Here is a 12810-nt window from a genome sequence, read left to right as displayed (position 1 = left end):
CTTTCACAAAAACAAAGGCCCAAATTGGAGCTCCTTGAGTTCAGAGGCACTTAATGGAAAGGTAGATTCCCCTAGCAATAAATGCAAGTGTAGGTATAAACTGAAGGAAGTTGCTATCCTCCTCCAAAAACACCAGAGTGAAGTAATCAGTGAGTGCTGAAATCTCCCTGTGGAATGGTAGCAACTGCTGTTCCTCCCCAGGAGGAGCCATGGAGCAGATGTGGGGTGGTCAGCATCCATTTCTCCAGGGTTCAGGGCCCTAAGCAGTGCCTCCTTCATCCTTGCCAGCCTTTCAGACATAAGCTGAAACCATTCACCAGCAACTTACATCCCATAGTCCTTTTCTAGCACAGATCATAAACACTCACTCAGTCTTATAATACACTATCTTGCAAGCTGTTAAACAAAAAATTTGTGACCGAGTTTCAAAAACCCTGCCAAACAAACTTTCCTCCTAATGTCCAGAAACTGCTGTCCTTTCTGTCTCCATGTCTAATTTGAGGCAGATAAAACCAACTTCTCACCATGTTTTATCCATCTGTAACATGTCTTCCCACCACATTATACCCCAAATGTCCCTTAGAGAAGCAAGAATATAACACTGATAGAAAGGGGGCAGTTCATTTTCTAACCTATGCCATCTCCCTTGAGAACAAAAAGCAGATTTATCTACTGATACCATTAGCCCTCATCCCACATGCCAGGTTATGTCCTAGAAGCAAGTCACAGTGATATTGCAGATGCAGGCATTTTTGAAAGGAAAGGATGAGAGAAGTAGGATGGTGAGGACTGCATGAAGCATCAAACACAGGAACAAGGTGAAGAGAATTCAGAGCAAGGGTTAGTTTTTGCCCTGAATGTTGGCTAGGAAAAAAAAAAAATAGGTTTAGAGCTCTCATCCTCGCTTGCTTATGCTTTATCCCTGCTTTCTGAACTCTGGATACTTGCCTGCATAACCATTTTTTTCCCCTTAATCATTAGCCCTATATTTGGGTTAATTTTAGGTGAAAGCAACCTTTTCTAATTCTGTGAGAACTTTCTGTTCTAGCTAGTGCCAGCTGGTGAAGTGGAAAGCACTTGGGATAGGTCCTTCACCATCTGCAGACCAGAATATCTCCACCAGTATATTTTCCTCCATCAGGTCCTCCTTCTTTCTGTTTTCCCTCACAACTCTGGTTCATTTTCTTCTTTGCCAGCCTTCTTGATCTTTATCAGCAAGCAGGAACTGTCTGCCCCAACAAGGCTAAGTGCAGAAGAAAATCTGTGTACCCAATCTCACATCTGAGATAAGCTTCAGCAACCAGGGGGGATTGGGAAAAGACAGCAATATTTGTTTTTGTTATTGATCAGTATTTCTAATATAGGAATACCTCATCCTCTCAGACAAGACAGATATTTCTTTGAGGTAGGTGCAGAGTCTTCACCTAGTGAGAGATTTTCCCTGCCTTAGAACATTTATAGTGCAACAGGCATGACATACTATCCACATTTTGTATTAAGTGTGGTTTGCTCCAAGACCAACACAGATCCATAAATTGAAAGTAGTTCTCCTCAGGCTTTGTCTACTGCCTGAACCACAAAACCAAGTTTTCTGACTCCTGAAGGCCATTTAGCAATTGGAACTCAGAAATATTTCAGAGTTTCTTTTTCTTAGTAGCTGTAAATTGGGTCTTACTGAAGTCAAAAGTGTTCTAGTGATGTTTGCAGCTTGGCTGTGTTTTGCCCTGTTTGAATTAAAGCTTATACACCACTACAGCTTTTCTGTGCTAAATAAGAATGCCATTTTTCATTAGTACTAAACTACTGAAAATGTTTAAAAAATTAGGTCCAGAAATGCACTCCTTCTTAAACTGTACTGCACTGAGTAACTCCAACATGTTGTGTTTGCCCTCCCTCTTCAAATCTGCATCAGAAAAGTTTAGACTGGATATCAGGAAAAGGTTCCTCACCCAGAGGGTGGCTGGGCACTGGAACAAGCTCCCTAGGGAAGTGGTCCCAGCACCAGCCTGACAGAGTTCAAGAAGCTTTTGGACAAGGTTCTCAGGCACATGGAGCTACTCTAGGGACTGGTGCTGTGCAGGGCCAGGATTTGGACTCAATTATCCTTGAAGGTGTCTTCCAACTCAGCTGATTCTGTGGTTCTGTAATGTCACTCTTTTTTTATGAAGATTTGCATTATAGCTTCTGGGTAATCAGGAAAGGTGCTGCTTGGACTTTCAGATGTCTGTCACATGCATATCCAAGTGATCCAAACTGTGTCTCTGTATTCTACAATTGCTCCATTCTACCCCATATATTTCATTCTCCAGAGAATGAGCAGCACTTTTTCTCCCACCAAGCATTTGTATTGTTGTGCTGTAAATTTGAACTCATGCCTACGTCATTTTCTTCCACATCTTGCCCAAGTTTTATTCAAGTTATGCCTCATTCTCCTCTTTCCACATCAAGGGCATATATTATACTTGCAGTTGCCATGTGATTGACAGCAAGGAGGCTATTATGCACCAAGCAATCTGAAAAAGTAGGTCACATAAATTTGCAGAGTGTAGTTTGCTGAAAACCTGTGGAGATTTACATATAGCATATTGTATGGATTTGTTCTGAGCATCCTTTGCCCGTGTTGTGCTTTAGAATGATGTGGTGAGTGGGAATGTTTTTCTAGCCAAACACCCTTCATACTTGCTAGAGGATTGTCCTGATGCCAGAGCTAGTGCACCTGGAAATTCGAACATGAGCTGGGAAGTGAGTATAAATGGAACAAAGTGATTTAAGGGCCAATAATATAATAAAGATTTTGGAAATCGATACCAAAAAAGTACAGGAAAATAAACGATTTCAGACTTAATTTATACAAATATATATCAAATGTAATTCAATGGAAGTCAAGAGAAAACACTTTCATCTCATCCTCTAATACCTCTGTAGCTCTCACAGTGCACCAATGAGAGCAATAAGGAGGGCCAAACTGAGCCTCAGCCTAACAGCACTGATGTAACACTGAATTATCAAGTCAGATAGAGACAGCCTTGTGCAGAAATCTATAAGCCTGTGTTACTGAGGCCCCCAGTTAGGTGCCATAATGGTTTCTTTTGGCCTGTGAACCTTTGAAATGTTCATTCTGCTTTTTAAAGACTCTTAAGCATCTAGAGGTCACCGCATTGGGTTAAAATTGCAGCTATAAAATGACCAGTAACAAACCAAACACATTTTTTTTTCTCTTTTCTGAAGCATGCTTCTTATGCTGCAGACACTGCTTCTCCAACTCATTATAGTGAGATCCCTTATTGCCCAGCATTGTACTAACTCTGTCTGGTCTATTGTATTGTGATGACACTCCTTTGCCCATTGTATTAGGTTAGCACCTCCTTGGCTATAACAAGTATGAAAAAAAAATTCAAGGTTTGACTTGTCAAATGGAACTTTTCAGTCACTTATTAAAAGAACCCCTGCGGTATTACAAAATGCAGGTTTTCTGTCATCTAACCAAAAGATCCCTTTAGAAACCTTCATTTTTTATATGTGTAAAGACAATTTCTTCTAGTGAAACTCTTTGATTCTTCCCTGAATGAAATCAAGTCTTTTAAAACTTTTTGAGTTGCCCCAAAGGCTCACTTCTATACTATGGAACGTGAAAGACTGTGAACCACTCACATAATCATCACATAGACACTGTGCAATGTGCTCCTGGCAGCAATCGTTCATTACATACTGCAGGCTTTCCTTTAAAAAAAAAAAAAACCCGAAGAAAATCAGGGAAGAGAAAACTGTGTATTTCTTGAGCATAAGAATTGAGAGAAAACAAAGCTGGAGAGAACACAGTTGTCAGAGATTGCTAATGAGGTTGTGATAAATTGTTCCTGGAGAGATCTTACCTGATGAAATAGAAGGAGAAACAGAAATGCGAGGAGATGGCATTCCTGTTAACCTTCTTCAAGCAGATACACCTCAAGTAGTGCTGTCCTGGTATTTTACAGTCAAGGACTAATGTATTTGTAGGAGTGGAGCTCATAAGTCAGCATTCTACTCTCTCCTTACACCCCTGCTTAGAGCACCTTCCTCCCACCACAGCACACGAATTACCACCAGCATATGAATCAGGTCTTTGCACTCTCTTCTCATATATTTGTTATTACTCGCTTTCCATTTATCCCTTGTGCTATAATGCTGAGGTGAGGTTGGGGTTTTTTTGCCTTTTGGCATCTCTGTGGCAGCTGTTTACATCCCTGGTAATCAACACATCACACACACATGTAAGGCAGCTCTGCTTTGGTCTTTCTGGGGTTCTTTGGTTGGGTTTTTGGGTTTGGGGGTTTCTTGCTTATTCATCCTTTAGCGATGTGTATGGAGAACACAAAACCAGTTTTGTGAGCAGCCTGGAAAGACAGAGCCTCTCACATCTTGTGTGAGGTCCCAAACAAGGGAGAGGGAGAGCAAGGTCAGTGTCCAAACCTCTTCCACATAGGAATAGTCAGAGCACCGCAGGAGGTAGCCACAGCATCTAAAGGATGACTTAAATGGAGCTCCCATTCTCTGGACATCTGACAGGAGTACCCACCTCTCTCTAGTTTTACTCAGTCTTTCCTGAAAATCCCATAAAGTAATATACATTAATGAAAGGTTTAGAGAACTGCAGGATGGGCTTTTTCAGAGGGCAAAAAGCCATCTGAGGAATACTGTTGCCCTCATTTGACTTTGAGACAGTCACTGCGTCTACGATGTGACAAAGCAAGAGACAAGCGAAAGACGGTGGGAGATAATAAAATTTCTAGATAAAAAAAGAACAGCTAACTGGAAAAAACAGAACATATAAAATTCAGAGTTATTCCAGAAGTTCTTCAAGACTACAAAAAATAAAGTATCTGAAGCTCTCTTCTACTCTGAAGGATCTGTGAAGGCATCAAAGAGAAAAATAAAAAGTTTTCCTTGGTTCTTTTTTTCTGCATTGTACACTTGCTCCTGGCTTCAGATAAGAGACTGAAGTAAAAACCTTTTCCAGCCTTCTAATCTGAAGTATATTAAATGGACTTCAGAATGGAAAAGTAGAATTTTCTATATATCTCTATCTTTTTTATTGTGTGTCTTCAAATTATTCTCATTTGTTTCCAGAGTAATTTTTGCCATTTATTTATCTGTTTAAAACCTCTCTATCGTCTTTCATATTCAAGAGCAAATGCAAACCATTTTTCCCCAAGACAGAGAGACAAAAATAAACTACTTAATACTGAGGTAATAACATGGACAAAATGTAACTTGTGTCTTTCAGTTTAAATCCCTTTTTCCCTCATGTTATTTCGATCTGCCTATTGAGAAGACCTAAGAGTCTCCCTGGAAAAACAATAGGTTTCCAATTAAGTCTCATTAGTAGGACAAAACCACCTGGTTTGGGTTAAAGATCTTATAAGGCTCTAGAGCGAAATGAGTGACAGTGAGGGCAAAGTGCTCTGATGAGAAATCGAACAGCTCCTTCCCTGAGAACTCCATCATCCCTTCCTGCTCTCCAGATCAATCTGAAGCTGTTGTCAGCATCTTGTGTGTCTTGTGCTTTTTAGAAAAATAGACTCCCCTTATCTCTTAGGGTCAGGGAATACCCTCATGAGAAACCTGGCTGCTACTCTGAACCTGCACTTCCATACAGTTGTCACAAATCTTCTCCTCACACCTTGTGTCACCTTTTGTGGCAGGCAGCCCAAGGCTAATTCAGGGATATTCTTCCCACTGTTTCTGAGGAATCACACTCCTTGATTCACAGTCCTCCTCTTGCCTTCAGTTGTGGTCCTTGCACCTTATTTCTTATAGCTGGAGGTTCATCATCTCAGCCCAGGTCCATTTTAAAGAACTGTCCACAGGTCTAACTGTTCCTGCATGAGGAATTCTACCCATGAAATGGCAATGAACTCTTATTTGTTGTAGCTTTAGGATGGAAAGGCTGTTTCAAACTCATTGCTAAACTGTTCCTTGGAGTCAGAGAAAGGTATCTAGAAACTCCAGTAATGGTCTTCATTTCAAAGTGCTTTGAACCTGCTGCTCCAGTAATCTTCAGTGACAAGGCTGGCTCACATACCTGTGGTTCCACGTGTGCTATAGGCAGTTCTATAATTTTAGAGCCCATTAACCACTAACTTACAAATCTGTGGTACTTTTATTTTGTGAATGCTTCGTGAGGCTTAGGCTGATAGCCTATTTTCTTGGTTTGCCTTTTTCTCTTGTTTCCCAGGTGACTGGCCTGGCTTTTCAAACTTACTGTGAGATTGGTTTCTTTTCCATGCTTCATTAAGACAGATCATTTGTTACCCTCTCTTCAGACATTGCCTAAGTCTTTGTACATGCACTTTTATCTTTTTCTATACCTTTTCCAACATGTTGAGTGAGTAGAAACTTACAGATGGAACTGCTGATGTGCTTTCATGTAGAACACATTTTCTTTTTCAGTTGTATGTCTCATGTTTTAATTTTCCTTTGCTGATACCAGCAGTTACTTTTATGCCTGGAAGATGAGCTGTTCCCACACTCCTCCATAGTTCTTCCTAGCAACATTTCTTTGTAGATTGGTTGGTGAGGAGAGCTGAAAGGTTACAGGGCTGCTACCTTCCAGAAAGACACTGAATTATTTAGTATCACCACTTCTACCTAAAATGATAGCATCATTTAACTCCAAGTTCAACAGTGGCACTGACATGACCTGCTCAAGCATTCTGTTGCTACAGAAAGCCCAGGAACTGTCTGGAGAGGCTAAACATAGGCAGATTTGGAAACAATCTTCACTTCTTATAAATAATAATTACACTAAGAAAGATAGTTGAGCTTTATAGCAGACACTTATAGAAAATCTTGTGTTAAGAGTCTAGGCTGTGTTAATAGGCTCTTCTGCTGTGGCTCTGTGGTGTGGCAGCCACTGGCACCTGCACTGAAATGTAGATGCCTGTGATAGCTGGACCAAGAACACAAGTGGTATAAAAAGTTTGTATAATTAATTATGAGTTTATATATATATATATATATATATATATATATATATATATATATATGCTTAAATATATATATGCTTAAATGCACATATTTATTACACCTGGCTGTGGTATATGCTGCATGTATTTAGAAGTGCACAAGTACAGAATGGAGTGGTAAAGTTAACATTTACTTCAGAAAACTCAAGTAGTTTAAGTATAAGTCCTTTGCAGTATAAGTCCTCAATTAGAGGGTTTGTGCACTAATAATCAGTTAAAGGGAACTTGTTTTTCTAGAGACTTTCTAACAGGCAAGTAAGTTAGCATCAACCAACACCTTCCTATGTTAAAAACTGTAAAATACTGAATACACAGCTGGAGTAAAGTAACCCAATTCCATTTAATTGGAGCTACACCAGTTTATTCCAGAAGAAATTCAGCCAGTGAATGAATTACAAATAGATTTTCAGAGGGGAAAGGAAAGCCAACAAGATAAAACTGCAGAAAAAATCCATGGAATCTCTCTGTCTTCATTCCATTGCCTTCTCTGAAGAATTAAAAATACAGATAATTATGTCCAATTTAAGTTTCAAGATTGACATTATTTGTTGATCAGTGCAGGCATTCATTGAAAATTAAAATTCGAAGTTTCTTTTCTAATTATTCGCCTTTAAAACTAGAAAAATAACAATCTTCCTAGTGTTGTCTCCAAAGGTGAGCAAACTAAAATTAATTTAGGTATTATTATAAAAAATTGAATCGTTAAAAAATGGGTGGCTTCTGAAATAAAGTTCTCATATAGCATTTTTAAGGTTCTGAGAGGTACCCATGCTAGAGCAGATTTTCGAACCCTATTCATACTGAGAACTGTTTTATTCCTTGAGTGTTTGCACTGAAGTTACAGTGAATTCTCAAAGAGCAAATTAGTGTCAGCATAACCTAGATATAGCTCCAGTTAAACTCCATGAACAGATACCATTAACTTCAGTGCAGGGTAGAGAGAGTAGAGAGCAGGGGCCTGCCTTTAACTTTTTCCTGTATTTATATTTAAAAGTCCTGAAAATGGAATTTGAGCAGTTACACATCAAGGCTGCACATAGCACACTGGAGAACAGAATTTTAGTGAGATATGTTCCTCTTGCAGGAAAAGACACTCTTTACCCTAAGTGTTGGAATTGCTCCCAGTCAAATGGTTCAGAGATTTTCTGCAAGGTGGGAGAAAATGCAGTTGTGTAAGTGTGCAAGACAGATCCAGCTTCTCCTGGATATACAAATTTGTTCAGCCTTAATTCTTTATCCTAGGGGGATTAAATTAAATATGCAGGGTCTTAGCCAAAGGTGTGTTCAAAAGTTAGCTTGCCCTCTGATTTTTATGGGCAATGTTGAACAACAGTGCTGTATTCATACCTGTTGATAAGCAGGTATGAATATCAGTGCTCCATTTATCTGTAACTGTCTTATACAGAAAATATTAGGATGAATAATACATATTGCTGTGGGAATAACCATGTAGCAACTTCTCTTTAAACTGGTGAGACATGGTGCTCAATTTATTGCTGAACTAATTTTCCCACTAACAAAAAAAAACCAAAGGGTTCTTATTTGTATATGATTAGGCCTTTTATACTTTGGAAGTCATGGTCATTCATTAAATACTGGTAGGTGATGTTGCCTTTTTTACCTATTTTGTGAGGGTAAAGTCAATGCCTGCTGTTTGAGCTGGCTGGGTATTATCTGCTCCTTCCTTAGGAATAATACACAGCTTATCTTATCTGACCCATGACCTAATGTCACAGTGACCTGTGCTGTGAAACTAAGGTATCACTCACCTCACATATTCTGTACTGAGAGTAAATTCATGGTGAGCTTCCTCCTGGCACCATAAACCTGTCTGCTACTCTGGCACTAGAAAGGGATGGTCCAGACCCATCCTGTTCTTGCAGTGGTACCATGATATAAAGGAATATGTTACTAAGATGAAGGTCCATGAAACAAACAAACAAACAAGAAAATCATCATTATACCTGAGAATATTGACTTCTAAGAAAAAAACAGTGCTTTCCCCTTCATTCTTAAAAAATTTTGCACATTTTTGGTGGGATCACAATATAAGTAACAATTTTGAGAAATCATTATATATTTTTACTGCTTCACACTTTGAAAATAAATTTAAAAATAAGCCCAATTCCATTTTTAGGAGAATCTGAAGTTTTGCAGTGTAATACACTTGGACTGTTGTAAAGAAAAATAAAGCCTTGAGAATTTCCTTCTTTTTAAAATTCTTCCACCACTGACTTGGGCATTTTTCTTCCAGGGATAGAAAGGCATCCTCATGCAGTACAGCAGAGGGTCATGGGCTCTTTTCTGAAGAGGCAGCAGCTGTTTTGTGTGTTCACAGTGCCCCCTGAAAAAGGGTTGTGATGCTAAGTTGGCTGAACCAGGAGTTGTCCCTCTTCCTGCTTTCATCCCGAGGCACACGGGGTGGTGTGGGCTCTCCTCACCTCCCTGCAGCACTGCCCACACTTTTTGCAGCCATAGCTCACCGAAATAAAGCTGACACAAGTATCCTTCCCTTTGGGTGAGTTCCCAGCCATGACACTGGGAGCCAGGCGTGCAGTCCCAAGCAGCACCTCAGCCTGCTGAGCAGGGCAGTGCAGGGCACAGAGCTCTGTCTGTCTGTCCCAAAGGGACTGAGCTGGACTCCTGGCATGGCTGAATTCCAGGGCTACCTGATTTCCTGTCAGCACCAACCCCACAGGAGCTAATCACTCTGTGACCATGAAGCCTAAGGGTTAAGATAAACTTATTAGTTATCTTCTAGTGCAATGGAATTACACAGCAAACACCAGTCCTCAAATATGACATGACTCAAACCTCAGATGCAAGCTGTCTAACATTTAACCCTGCTGAATGACTTGGGAAATAGAATGTCCTGAAAGGGGAGGGGAAATCCTGGAGCCACTGAATCTGTATGCTGGCTGATGGGCCAATGATGGTAGCCACGGTGGTAGACTGTCAGGCTTCAGAATTTGTTTTCCATATTTGAATACAAATATAAACCTTTGAGCTTCTTAGTAAAACCAAGTCATATCAAAACAATCTGTTTTCAGACTGAGAATGTCAGAGTTAGATTTCCCACTCCTCTTTGTACTTTCATTCTTTTATCTGGAAGTGACAGGCAATGCACCCTTGGCCTTAGGAACAGTCCCAACAACTACTGCACAAAATGCACCAAAATGTGTCTTTATCTTAGCAGCATATATCAGCAAAAAGCAAATTTATCAAAATAAAATTCTACAGTTATTCTGTTAATCTAGACCAACAGTATCTTTCAAACCATGCATACATCAAAAGCTAGACAATACATAAATAGCATTTCTACCTGTTTTAGTTTTTAAACTTTGTATCCAATTCCCACAGTTATCACTCCAGTGGTGGTGTGCCAGCATCAAACTGGAATAACAGTCAAAAAAAACCCCAAACCCCCTTTTAAAGCAATCTAATGGGGAAAAAAAATCCCTTTGTGAATGTACTAGAATAAGCATATGGCAATTTAGCCCAACCTCGAACACATTCTCATTCATTAGACAATGTCTCTGGAGAGAATATCAAACGTTATCTTGGAGGCTGTGCCACTCTTACAAATGCTGAATGTTTTGAGCGAAAAATTCAACAAGTGAGTGTTAAATATGAAATAGGTGTGAAGTTTCCTTTTAAAAATCTTTTGAAATGAGTAAAACTGAAGGATAAAAATCTCTTCACCTAGCCAACTTATAGGTTATATCTATTTTAACCTGCTGTGGTTGCTTGGGAGCTGTTTGGCTAATCTCTGCTTTGTCATTAGGCTATACAACAGCAGGATGGAAATGGCATCACTGCACCATAATTCAGCAAAGTGAATGCAGAACAAGGAGAGTGCAGAGCTGTCAGTGGCAGTACAACAGCAGATAATAAGACTCTGTTACTCAAGCAGAATGTGTTATGTAAAGACAATTGCTGTGTAGAAGCAATAGCTCTAATCAGGTTAATTAGGCTGTATTCATGTTTCATTTATGGTGCAAGTGCCCTGCAAAATCAAAGCAGTCTACCTCCTCTTACTGCACTCCTTGTACAGCCATCACATTCTCTGTAACACTCAACACCATATATTTTCTTCTTTAAAAGAAAAAAATCCCAAGATATTTCCCATTGCTTTTTAACAATCCCTTTTCTTCATTGTTTAAGCCTAAAAGAAGAAAAAAGGAAAATGTACAGGTTGTGTATAAAGCCCCTGCCCACATTAAATTTCATTCCCCTGCAACTACATTAGGCACTTGGATATTGTTTGTGGAGGGCCTGTTTGATTGTGGATTATTTATTTTTCATGTGTTTTCTTGCTCAGTAACATGACCTGTTGAATGTTGAAGAAAAACTGTATTGCCTTTAAAAAGTGTTCCTCTTACCTTTCTCCCTTTTATCCATTTCCTTAAAGTGATGGATCTCCTGTTTATTCCCTCAGAACTAGCTGGAATGATGTGTCTACTTTGAAGAAAGGATTAGAGCTCAGTGCTGTGACCCTCAAACTCTAGCTGTGTCTCCTCTCTACTTACTGCATTTGTTCAGTAGTTCCTTTAAAGTAATAATGGGTACAACAATTCTGAGATCACTTTCTTTTCTCCCCCAAGGAAACAAGCCTGGGTAGAGAGGAGTTATTAAAAAGAGAGAGTACACGCTGCAAATGAAGAGAAAATGGCAGCCTGCACCATCTTAATTATTATAGTTATTTTTGCAATCAGGTATCCACATGGTAGTTGTAAGCTTAGATTCAGTGGGCTTCATTAGAAAAAAGAAATACAGTATTTCCCCTACCCATTTATAACAAATTTAGTCATGTTACACCTTAATTATAAAACCTTTCATTAAACTTGAAAAATGCTGTAGTTCTGTTTTAATATCTATGTGTCCCTCACACAATATTTCAATGAGCTATCAATAACAATGTTTAAATAAAAATTCTTTCTCAGGCAGTTCTGTACTTTATCTTATACATTCTGCCCTGTGGAATGGAGCTAGTTGAGCTCAATATGACAGCACAATATCACTGCAGAGGTCAAGCTGTGGCAGTGATGAGCAGGGTGAGAGAAGCAGGAATTTTGCATGTTATCACTTACAGTATTACTTTGCTGCTGTGCTTTTACTTCCATTCTGGCTGCAAAACACGTGACTGTTTGTAAGGATGTTTCTGACTACATCTCACAGCACCAAGGTGTGCTGCTGAATTTCACAGGGCTCACAGACATGGTGTATCTTGTCATAGGACACAGGACTTGGCACCTTAGGAGAAAACTTCAAGGAAAATTTGTGTGCACTTAATTTTTCACCACCTGAGCTCACACTGAACCAAAAACATAACTATTAATCTCCTTTAATGGCTCATTTGTCTACTATATTCTTAAATATTTTAGTAGACAGATTTCATTTCAGGGAAGGTCTGACTGCCCCTACAATTCTGTGTCACTCCCTTCATGAAGGAAAGCTGTGATACTGAAATCCTCAAGATTTCAGGAGGTCTTGGAAGTGAAGAAGCCCTCATTTGACTCCTGGTGGAGCAATGATGGAGTAGAGGGACCAGGCAACTGCATCCCAGGTGCCCTGGCACCACAATAATGAACTTCATTAATCCTCAGTCAGGAGGCATCACTCCAAGTAAATGAAGCAATAAAGGACTGTTTGATGGGGCCTGCAGTAAATGTGGCTTCAGAACTCAGGACCTGGGTTTAAGTTTCTCTCCCTTCTCCTCCCTGTTGGACAGCACCAGCAGAGAAATCCTTGTTCCCCTCCTGGAGGATAAAGCCAGGCTGCCTCAGTGCAGTGTTTGCCATGTTGC

The sequence above is a fragment of the Serinus canaria genome, chromosome 8, assembly GCF_022539315.1.
Source record: "Serinus canaria isolate serCan28SL12 chromosome 8, serCan2020, whole genome shotgun sequence".
Classification (NCBI taxonomy): domain Eukaryota; kingdom Metazoa; phylum Chordata; class Aves; order Passeriformes; family Fringillidae; genus Serinus; species Serinus canaria.
Note: the sequence above shows the minus strand (reverse complement) of the source record.